Genomic DNA, 12089 nt, shown 5'->3' with positions numbered 1-12089 from the left:
TTTAATCCTTGCAACAACTCAATGAGGTGTGGGTTCTATTGTAGACAAGGAAACTGAGGCACAGAGAGATTCAGGAACTTGCCTGAATCTCTCTGCTAGTAGTTCAGTAAACTCTTATTGCAGGGATTCTTGACCTGGATGCTGGCACCTAATGGCTTTAGGTGGTCTGTGAACTCACCGAAAAGTATGTACAAAATCCTGCTTGTTGTGTTGTCGTTTTTATGGGGCTTCGAGCCTTCCTTGGGTGCTCAAAGGGGTTCATGTTGGGGCTTCCCTGGTGGCACAGTGGTTAAGAATCCACCTGCCAATGCAGGGGACACAGGTTCGATCCCTGACCCGGGAAGATCCCGCAACTTAGTTGCCACAGAGCAACTAAGCCCGTGCACCACAACTACTGAGCCTGCGCTCTAGAGCCCATGCTCTGCAACAAGAGAAGCCATGACATTGAGAAGCCCGCGCACAGCAACGAAGAGTAGCCCCCGCTTGCCTCAACTAGAGAAAGCCCATGCACAGCAACGAAGACCCAACACAGCCCAAAATAAAAACAAATAAATAAATTTATTAAAAAGAAAAGGGGGGTCCATGATGTTCAAAAGGTTAAAAATGACCACCCTAGTAGAAGAGCTTCTCATAGATAGGGGCTAGGATAAGAAAATGGGGTAAGACCTACACTTCCATGAAGGGGACTCAGCCCTGGGAGTTCTGGGATATTTTTTGGTTGGGGGAGAAGCCCCCTTTATGGAGGCTGAGAGATGTGTGGGATGATCTAGGGAAGGGCTTGAGAAAGGGAAGATGAGTTGCCTTTGCTCCCAGCTCTTAGCCTTCCACAAGATGAAGGACAACTGTTTCCTCTCATGGTTTCCCTCTTGGGAAAGTGTGTGTGGGGACGTGTACAATAGTCTGAGGAAGAGGAAGCTTGGAGAGACTGAGAGAGACTGGAAGGGCCCTGGGTACCATTACCCCAGGGAAAATCGGCCCCACCCAGCAGCCTCCTGGAATGCCTCAGTATTCCGCCCCACCCCGTCACTTTTCCATCCTTCCCCTTTCTTCTGTTCCTCACTCAGATTCCCCCACCTCCTGACCCGAAGCACCTTCCCTGGGTCTCTGTAGATGTGCTAACATTCCCTTTCTGATTCCAGATTTATTGTTTCTACTAACTCATCTTGAGCACCTAATGTGTGCTGGACAGAAATTCCCGTTGAATTTTCCAGTGCTTCCTGAGGCCCCAACTTCCTAAAGTTTCACTATTTTGATGACAACATATGGATTCTTAGACTCCTGGAGAGCTGGAGTTGAGAGGACTCACTGAAGTCATCTGGGTTCCCCTCCCCCATTATAAAGATGAGGGAGATGGAGGCTTCGGGGAATTTCATCTTGTCAGACAAGGTAAGAAATGCAGGGGAGGGACTTCCCTGGTGGCTCAGTGGTTAAGAATCTGCCTGCCAATGCGGGGGACACGGGTTCGAGCCCTGGCCTGGGAAGATCCCACATGCCGCGGAGCAGCTAAGCCCGTGCGCCACAACTGCTGAGCAACCCCCGCTCGCCACAATTAGAGAAAGCCCGCACACAGCCACGAAGACCCAATGCAGCCAAAAATAAATAAATAAAAATAAATTAAAAAAAAAAAAAGAAATGCAGGGGAAAAGGAGAGTGGAAGAGGATGTTGCGGTGATCGTTCATTCATCTCTGTCAGATGCTAGGCACTGCCAGGTCCCGGAAATACAAGAAGATGAGACTCAACCCTTGCCCTCGGGGGGATCTGAGGCAGCAATTCTCTAGAATTCAGCACACACAGCACAGTCCGTGTGGCTTCATTAACATGAAACCATTGCTTCAGGCTTAACCTGGAACTTCTGGATTTCACTAAATCCAGAAGTCACTAAAGAGGGTGAACAGGAAAATCTTGAGGACTCCATGCCAGAGAGCCTGGAGGCTGGTTGGCCAACCAACATCATGTGTGTTCTTTAGTCCTCCAGTTTGAACACTAGCCTGACTCAAGTTTCACCCCAGCCTGCCTGTGTCTGTCCCCTGCAAAGCCATGTGGCTGTACCTGGCAGTTCTCGTGGGCCTGTACTACCTCCTGCGCTGGTACCGGGAGAGGCAGGTGGTGAGCCACCTCCAGGACAAGTTCGTCTTCATCACGGGCTGTGACTCGGACTTCGGGAACCTGCTGGCCAGGCAGCTGGACCTGCGAGGCTTGAGGGTCCTGGATGCATGTCTGATGGTGCAGGGGGCCCAGCAGCTGAAGGGCCAGACGTCAGACAGGCTGGAGACAGTGATGCTGGACGTCACCAAGACTGAGAGCATCGCTGTGGCCACTGAGTGGGTGAAGGAGCGTGTGGGGGACAGAGGTACCACCCATATTTCTCAAGTCTAACTCCTCTCTGTGAAGTGGAGACCCCTTGACAGCTGCCTGGAGAAGATTCCCAAGGTGTTTTCCAGGACTTGAAGTCCTCCCTGTGTTCTTCTCCTCACCTAGCTTACCAGCCAAGCCTCTTCCATCCCACACCCACCTTGCAACCTTGAGACTCTGCAGCCTGGGGCAGAGTTTTCCCTGATGAGAATGTGTCCTTGCAGACTTCCTGTCTGGTGTCCCCTCCACTGTCGGTAAGAGGTCTGGGTTTCTTTTTTTTTTTTTTTTTTTTGTGGTAGCGGGCCTCTCACTGTTGTGGTCTCTCCCATTGCGGAGCACAGGCTCCTGACGCGCAGGCTCAGCGGCCATGGCTCACGGGCCCAGCCGCTCCGCGGCATGTGGGATCCTCCCAGACCGGGGCACGAACCTGTGTCCCCTACATCGGCAGGCGGACTCTCAACCACTGTGCCACCAGGGAAGCCCGAGGTCTGGGTTTCTTGATGCTGAGTGACCAGGGGGATCAGGGTGCAGATTCTGGAGGAGGGGTGGAGATGGGCACTCTGGCTGGAAAGCTGCATGGGGGGCTGGGGGGCAGCACTGGAGCTGAGCTGAGTTCTCAGCACTTGATCATGTTCTTGCTGGTGACCCCTAGTCATCCGACTTGTGTTTAAATGTCACGCATTTTTCAGATGTCGACACTGAGCTGTCAGGACTTGTCTAAGGAAGGTCAGAAAACTACTGTGGGGTCACTTTCTCTTTTTCTTTTTCTTTTTTTATTTACTACAGTTCTGTCTTTTTTTTATTGGTGAGGGAAAGAACATTAATTTCTTTTATCTTAGTATAAATGTAAAACATGATCATTGTGGAAATGGAAAAGTACAGGGATGAAAACCAAACTCACCCAAAATCTCACCACCCAGAGATAAGTACTGATAATATTTTGACATACATGGTATTATATTTTGCATATAGTGGTATCTTAATTCTTCTCATTAAAAGAAGTTAATAAATTTTACAATATAATAGAAAAATTTCAAAAACATAATTTTTAATAATGGAATATTGTATCCTTTAGAGTAACATTACTTACTAAAGCAGTACATCATGATATAATATGTAATGGTTTCCTAGATTTTATTCATTGTGTTGAACGTAAATGGCGTCTTGGTAAGATTTATTTACCGAATTTTCTAGTCTATAACCATGTATATTTTTGTTTGTTTGGTTGGTTTTTTGGTTTGTTTTTGCCTTAAAAATTTTTTTTTACAATTTTTAAAGGTTACATTCCATTTACAGTTATTACAAAATATTGGCTACATATCTCATGTTGTACAATAATATAACCCTGTATGTTGATTGGGTCTTTGGTGTCAAATATGGTGGGAGAATATACATTCCTACAAGGGCTGACTTGGTACAGAGCAGGGGAGGGACTAACTCTGTGTATTAATAATTCCAAACCCTGCACCCAAGTCCTCTGACCCTGCTTTTCTGCTCTGAGTTCTGTTAGTTGGTTAAGTCTTTAAATTCTTGGTACATGTCTCTGAGTCTTGCAGAGAGGTTTCCAGGAAGCTGGGTGACCTGTGAACAGAGGGGCTTAGGGCCAGAGTGGCCTCCTTGGGTGGGAGGAGAGGGTGGGTTTTTCTGGGGCAAAGTGTAAATTCCGATTTGGGCGAGGGTGGTTAATAGAGGCAGCCCTGCCTCCCCCTGAAAGCCTACCCCATGGAATTCCCCAGATTCCTGCAGGAACATTGCTCAGTATCGATGCGGGCATTTCAAGGCCAGGCCCTAGAGGTCAATACCAGGCCTGTCAACATGTTCTCCCAAACCTGGGATTTCAGGTCTGTTTTACCCAGCCAATCTCCACCCAGATATTACTCATCTTTTTGTTTTTGTCTTTTATCCCTTATCTTTTAATCCTCTCTTCCCCTCCCTTCCTCATTGTCTCTCTCTGTTTCCCTCTCTTTCCCTCATACTAGCTGTCGAGCACTCAGTCCTGCAGCTGTCAGAAAATCTGAAAATGTAGGTGAATATTGATAATGTCTGCAAGGACAACATGGACTGTGAAAACCCAAAACTTCAGCCTCCGAGTTCCAGACTATGGACCCACTAGATTTCCTCAGCCTCAGTCCCGGCCTTCATCCAACCTGGGGTGCTTGCCGCTTGTCACCAGGCAGTGGGCTGAGCGTGAAGACTGAGTCAGGGGGGCGGCGCACCTTCTGTCCTCCAACCGCTTACAGGGTCTGGTCTCCCCAAACCCGCAGGCAGCATGTTGGTCTCTGTTCCAGCTGTTCCCCCTGCAGCCTCTCTCCTAAAGTCCTCACTGGGTGGAAGGTGACTTGGAACCTCAGCTGGGTCCTCACTTATGGGCCCAGCACGGTGTTGCCCTCTCACCCTCACAGTTCCCGGGACTCTGGGGCCTGGTGAATAAAGCCGGCATCTCCATGCCCACCGCACCCAATGAGTGGCTGACCAAACAGAGCTTCATGAAGATACTGGACATGAACCTGTTGGGGGTGATCAAGGTGACCCTGAGTCTGCTGCCCCTAGTGCGGAAGGCGAGGGGCCGTGACGTCAATATCTCCAGTGTTGGGCCGGGTGTCTCTCTTTGGTGGGAGCTTCTCCATGTCCAAGTACAGTGCTGAGGCCTTCTCAGACCCCCTCAGTTATTAGCCTGGGATGGATGCACTTCCTCTGTCCTCCTGCTTCTGTGCTCTGGGGAAGCCTTTTACAGGGGTTTCCTGTCACCAGAGAATTCGAGGCCCATCCTTCCAGGTCCCTCTCTCCTGCTCTGTGTAGGTCTTTCACTGGGAAGAACCCTTTTATCTTTTGGATGTCCAGGTGGGTGCGAGGCCTAAGGAGTTTGATTCAACATATTCCTGCCTTGTGTGAGGGTCCACAGTCACCAAGTGTCGGAGACAGAATTGGAACTGATATTATTTGGCTGTGAAGCCCATCCATGTGCTCAACTGCTGTGGTATTTGGGTTCTGGGAGCCCTGTGGGGAGTGTACCCCATGAAGCCATTTATCCAGGGAGCTACTTAATCATATCTGTGAGAGAGACTCCACGGGCTGCAGGGAGAGGGCGCTTTTAATTGTGTGGAGCTGTGTCCACAGGCAAGGTGATGTTCCTTAGAGGAACGATGTCCAGGGGGTTACGCAGGTGGGAGAGGGAGAGAAGGGACTGAGGAATATGGCAAAGGTAAATTGTGCCTAGTTTGGTGTTTGATTAGAGGTGAGGGGAAGAAGAGGAGGTAGCATTTAAGTGGTGCCTTGCCTCATAATTGGTAGGATTTAGTGCTAAGAATTATAAGTTTGTAAAATATTTGGAAATATATTCAAATTTTACACAGAAGTAATACCATCATCATAACATTTCTTCTCCTGGCTTCTATACTTTACAACTTTCCAGAGGTTTCCATTTACCCAACACAGTTTACTTTGGTGACTTTGTTTTTTGGTGCATTTTTGTGTTTTGTTTTGCAAGACCTCTGAAGTCCTTGTCCCTCTCCCTGTGTCCCTTGCAGGAGAGAGCGCTCTACTTTGGGGTGAAAATAACTATGATCAAGCCTGGTCAAGACAGCTATGTCCAGTACTGAGGTGCTTTCTCGAAGTTTCCAGGCTGCATAGGATCAGGCCATCCCAGAGGTCAAGGTACTCTATGGAGAGACATTCCTGTCCTTAGATGAGTGAGCTGTGGACCTTGGGGAGTGAAGCAAACTCTTGTCTGGAAGCCTGGGTCCATCATTAGCACCTCTTCCAGTCTCAGGTCCATCCTTCGGGCTCTGACTCACCCACACAATGGGAACATGAACTCCATCCCCACAGTCTCGTGTGGTCAACTTGTAACATAAGGAAAGTATCCAGGCTTGGTAGACGTGGGGACCAGTGTCTCATTGGAACCCCTTGTTATCTGGAGAGAAAACTGAAGCCAAAAATAGAAGATAGCCGTACTCATGGCAAGTTGATTTTCAGGTGTGTATATTTCTAGAGTTTGTAGAGACCTTCAGTTTATGCAGTGCGCATATTCTCAGGAATAGAGCAAGAGGGGGTTTAGTCTGGAGTGTGACCCTGGGGTAAGAGGTGGGACACACTGCTTGAATGATTTGTAACATGATTTGGCAGGACCAAGAACCTTTTAGAAACTTTTTCCTGAAGTTGATCTAAAAGTGGGAGGGTTGGGAAGTGAGGATATATTTGTATGGCATCTCCTTCTGGATAGTCATGAAGTCAATTGAAATACTGAAGCCAAGATGACCTGAGAATATCTCCTCATGTGGGACTGCATGGATCATGCCCTGACGCCTGCCACCCCCAGATCCAATACTCACCTGGCTGTGATGGCATGGTCATCTATCTCCCCGTGAGCTACTTGCCCGCCTTCCTGATTGATTCAATGATCTACTGGAGATCCCCAAGGCCTGCTAAGGCCCTGAAACCATCAACTAGAAAAAAAAAAAAAAAACCCACAATGTAAGAGCTGTGAGTTGAGTTGATTTAGTGTCTTCCTGAGTACTATGGCCCAGGGTAGAGCCTCTCAGATACCTCTGAGGACCTGCCCCGAAGAGGCAGAAGGAGAAACCAGCACCTCTGTGATTTTGGTCGAGGGGTATGTGCAATCAAGCATACATCTAGGTAGAAGGTTTCTCCTAGTCACAAGGAACAGATAACTCAGTTAATGATTTTAGTGCTTTCTTAAGTATGGAAACATGCAAGATTCCATGGTAATAAAGAATTTCTCCAGAAATGTTTCTATCTAAGGGCCTGTTCACTATTTTCCCAGAGCAGAGCTCCTCATCCTGATCTTTGTTCTGAATTCCTTTCAAGGTATATTGTAGGTCAGCAATGTAGTGACTAATGACTTAATACTTGTAGAACCGGATGATGAGTGACATTCCTTGTTTTTTATAACCAAAGACTGGGGTGCATGGTAAGGGGGAGTTGGGGACTGTGTGGGGAGGGGATGCATCGGGGGAGGGAAATAAAGTGGAGAGAGGGGTTCTCATGTCACTGGGAACACCCATCCCACCTCAGTCCCCACCTCCTCCTCAGGCTTCTCTTGGGACATTACTTAGGATTCTGGGGATATTAGGAAGAAAGGAACAAGTTTTGTGGCTGAGGAACAGGGGTCAATAGCTCACGTATGTGTCCTGTTCCTTGAGTGGCCTCTCAGTGCCTCATGACCCACATGCAGCTGTGATAAGTCCACACTTTGGGGAGGGTGTGAGGAGCTGGCAGTGTCTCGGCCCCCCACCCTCTGCCCCTGTCCACCTCTTCCGGGTGTGCCTTGGCCCTGGCCAGTCTCGCCCTCCCACGGGATAAAAGTGGTCTGGGGGAGGTAAAGGTCCCTCCCCCCCGAAGATACCTGTAGACGGGGGTGTGTGTGGAGGGTGACCACCAGCCTGACACATCAGCCTAGGTGCCAACTCAGCAGACCTTGGCTGGAAAGGGCTGTCCTCAATAGGGGTCCTGACAGAGGACACAGAAACCAATTTTTGTTTTGTCTTGAAACCATGCATTTCCATTGATTATATTTTCCTGAAAATAAAAGTTGAAAAGTTTACGCAGGCCCAGTGATTGGGACCGAGGCCTTGGGCAGCAGTGGGTGTGTGCCTACGAGAGGAGGAGTCAGGTGACCTCACAGAGGAGAAGGGGTGAGTGGGGTGACCTGAGGAGGGATTGGAAGAGGGAAGTGAGGTCATCCCTTCATCCACAGAAGTGAGGGGCTAATGTGTCTTTCTGGGGCTTCTCAAGTGACCTGGGTTCCCAGGATTAGACACAGGATGGACAAACAAGGAGAGGTGTCTAAGGGGCAGGCAGGGCCCAGACCCTTCCCTGGGGGCATCTAGTCTCTCTCTCACCAGAAACCTCTCTCTGTGGTCCTCCCTCTGTCCCCTCCTTTAGAGTCACCACCGTCCATCCTCTGCCAACCTCCGCGTCCCCTGGTGCAGATCCCCTCCCCCGACCCTCCAGTGGAGGAGAGTGGGAGTCACTTCTGGACCCCAGTCTTATGTTTTCTGCTAATCTTTACTGAGCACCTACTGTGTGCAGGGCAGGAATTCCCTTGATGTCCCAGTGCTTCCTGAGACCCCGACTCTTTATGTGTCCACTCTTCTCATGATGGTCTGAGTATGGACTCAGTGCAGAAGGCATCTGTTCAAAATCATACAGATTTCTGGGCTGAGTACAAATTGGAGTGGGAGGGACCTCTCCAAGTGTCAACTAAAAAACTTGAACTTTTTTCTCCTTTTGTTCAAAGTCGAGGGTATGGAGTCTTTAGGGGAACCTTATGTTATAGAACAGTATCACCATTTTTGAGCAGAGAGTGAGTTCGAAAGTTGCAAGGCCACTGAAACTCAAGCCTGTAGTGAGCACTTGGTGTCAGACAGGGGGCTGCTGAAGAGATAAAGATGGCTAGGAGTTTCCTCAAGGATCTCTGAGTCCTTCAAGGCTGTCATGTCAGCCCCTCAAGGTCTATCATGTCTACCTCTCTTTTTTTTTTTTTTTTTTTGTGGTGCGCGGGACTCTCACTGTTGTGGCCTCTCCCATTGAGGAGCACAGGCTCCGGACGCGCAGGCTCAGCGGCCATGACTCACGGGCCCAGCCGCTCCGCGGCATGTGGGATCCTCCCAGACCGGGGCATGAACCCATGTCCCCTGCATCGGCAGGCGGACTCTCAACGACTGCGCCACCAGGGAAGCCCCTATCATGTCTACCTCTTAAATGCAAAGCTAGAGCTTCATACTTGATCTGAAGACCCCAGATGTTCATATTTTTATTTATACACACACAGAGAGAAACACTCAGAGCCAGATTCCAAACAAACAAATCAAATAAAGCATCATTGATTCACTTTACGCCTTGGGGGTATGTGTTCAGGAGGTTTGGACTCACCTCCAGGAATCCTCTCCAGAATGTCAGAGAACTTGTGAGATTAAAACCCCTGGCCCTCCTTGCTGGTCCTACACAGGGGTGGGGAGGCAAGGGTTACACTGAGATGGGTTCCATGGCCCACAGTGTGGACTGTGACTCAAGGGCCCCAATTCAGACAAGATGGAACAACAAATGCGTTGAAAAAGAAGTGCAATGCACACCAGCCCATGTCCTCAGCCTAGACCCTCAGCAGAACCCCATTTCTCCTCCTTCCAGGCTGCCTTCCTTGGAGAGGGAGCCAGGTCTTGTCTGATGGACCTGTGCAGGGACTGCAACCCATGCTACGAGGATTCAGGGGAGTGCCACAAGGAAGCTGCTGTCACTCTTTCCCTCGGCTGTCCTGGCCCTTTGTGAGTCACATAGGGTCAGTGACTCCCCACCTGTAACCCTCATCCCCTCTGAGCACCAGATCTTCAACACCTGAAGGCCCTGGTCTGTTTCTACATTTTTGGGTCTCCACTCCAGACAGTGGAACTGCGTACATGTAGAGATGGAAACAAGCTTGCACAGTTAGCCCTTACTCTCTACCCCTTCCAGCTCCCCCAGTTGTTACCTATACCTCCCCCTGTTTAGAGGACTCGTCCTGGGTAGAGAAGAGGGAGTGGGTGGGAGATGGCCTTAAGCTTGACAGTGGTCCCCACTGAGATGCTGTTGGGCTACGCCGGGGGGTGTGTGCGTCAGCTCCAGCTCACATGAGGGTCACAGGTGTTGTCCTGGAATCTGGCCCAACTGCCCTTCCCAGGACATAAGGTGCAGAGATTTTTGTCAGTGAGTCTCCCTGACAAGGTAGCCTCTGAAGGATTTCTTCTTCTGATCCCTGCAGCTCCCAGGTGAGTGAGTGTCACCCGAGGCTCCTCTCTCTTACTGCTCTCTCCGTACCTTCCTGGGGTTGTTTCCACCTGGAATGTAGTCTGAAGCTCCTGAGACCCCCGCAAACCATCATATTACTTTCAGGATTCACAAAAAGGAAGCAGATGGCATAAGGGCCAGGACATGTCTTCTGCATGGCCCCTTGGGAGTTTATGGTTGAAGGAATTCGTGGTCACTGAGGAAAAAACCCTCTTGTTTCTTCCAAGTAAAGAAACCACGACCTTCTCCCATAGCAGGGTTTGTGTTTGTCTAGGATTTGCATGTCAACCCCGCTTCCTGACAGTTTCCAGGGCGCCGTCCTTCATCCTTGCCTTCTTCGTCCTCACCTTTTGGGAAGCCCCTGTAGGAGGGTCCTGGTGGTCACCCAGGAAGCAGGCACAGGCTGGTTTCTGCAAGACGAGCCTTTCTATTACTGCTGCCAACTCCCACCTGAGGGGCAAACACTTGCAGGATGACAGTCAGCTCCCTGCACTTGACAGTTACTGTTAAAGGCTGAATCTGTGCCCCTGTCTGTCTTTGTTGGCTGCTGGGGTGGGTTCCAGGGGCACTGGAGCCTCTGTTTGCTTGGGGAAGCCTCTCCTTCCCTCCCAGTGCCTCTCGTATTTCCTTACTTACCAGTCAGAGCTGTGGTAAATGTGGACGGTCAGGAGATGCCCAGCGCCCTGAACCAGGCTCCTTCTGTCTCTGTCCCACTCACCAGCTCTGTGCCCCTGATGGGTCCACGCCCGTTACTGAATAGTATCCTCCACCTCACGGTGAAAGTCCCTGCATGCACAGCTGTTCTGGGGTCCAGCCTCTGGTCATTTCTGAAATCTCCTGAGGGGGCAGCTCCCTCCTCTTCTCCATCGTCACCCTGATACAACTGACCTGATTCTTTCCAATTATTGGGCTTTACAGCACACCCTGATCGGGGGAGGTTCGCACACCCCACCCCATGATCCCTGCTCAAATCAGTCTTTTCTCAGGGTCTGAATGGTCTGGATTCCGGGTGTGGTGCCGGGCAGGGCAGGGCCTCACTCAGCACAGGAGGGGCAGAGGGCAATGTAGCCGGGCACCCAGGGCTGTGGGCAGGGCATCTTCACAGAGCGAAAGGGGAACAACCGTTAGACCAGCTTTGTGTGAGTCCTTCCAACAACTGGCCCAGCATCTGGGAGACGTCTCACCATTGCCTGTGTCGCCCCCATTCCCTTCTTGTCCCCTCTCCTTGCCTCTGAGATCAGACACCCCCGCTGTTCTCCTGAACACCTTTCAGGCCCAGGGAACCACTTCATCAGGAGAGACCTTATTCTCGTTTGCCTTCCCCTTCTAATCCTAGAGAGGCTGAGAGGGACTTAGTCTTTCGAGAGTGAATTCTGTGAGCTGAGCCAGAGGAGGAGACCAGGCTCAGAGGCTAAGCCAGCTGCCCAAGGTCACACAGCTTGTTGGCAGCAGAGGTGGGTTTTGAAGCCACTTGTGTCTTGATTCCACGTGTATTCCCCTTGTAAGAATCTCCAGTAGGTAAGGGAGACCCTGGTCCCAGGCTGAGCAGGAAAAAAGGAAGAAGATAGTTGTGAACCATGAAACCTGGGATATAAGGGTTACAACGTTTGGAGGTGGGGTGGAGAGGGGAGACGTGGGTAGAGGGCAACAGGGAGGAGTGGGAGCACCAGGAAGAGGTGGCTGGGAAAAGTATTGTCATCCTTAAGAAGTTGTGTTGGAAACGCAATGACATGTATTAGAAATGCTGTGAGCGTACCAAATAGCATGCATTTGGGATTAGAATCAATAATACTCACCAAAGAGGGTGAACAGGAAAATCTTGAGGACTCCATGCCAGAGAGCCTGGAGGCTGCTTGGCCAACCAACATCGTGTGTGTGCTTAAGTCCTCCTGTCTCAACACTAGCCAGACTCGAGTTTCACCCCAGCCTGCCTGTGTTTGTCCCCTGCAAAGCC

The 12089-nt window shown here is 50.2% G+C and overlaps 1 pseudogene across 1 annotated transcript; it reads left to right on the top strand.

Annotated features, from left to right (window-relative positions):
• Positions 1–2038: 2038 nt before the first annotated feature.
• Positions 2039–5026, top strand: LOC307060445 (retinol dehydrogenase 16-like; annotated as a pseudogene). Its single transcript has 2 exons — positions 2039–2338; positions 4756–5026. The product of its transcript is annotated as a retinol dehydrogenase 16-like (transcript).
• Positions 5027–12089: the final 7063 nt, after the last annotated feature.

This window comes from Hyperoodon ampullatus (genome assembly GCF_949752795.1).
Source record: "Hyperoodon ampullatus genome assembly, chromosome: 11".
Lineage (NCBI taxonomy): Eukaryota > Metazoa > Chordata > Mammalia > Artiodactyla > Ziphiidae > Hyperoodon > Hyperoodon ampullatus.
This window is presented reverse-complemented; position numbering and strand designations above follow the sequence as displayed.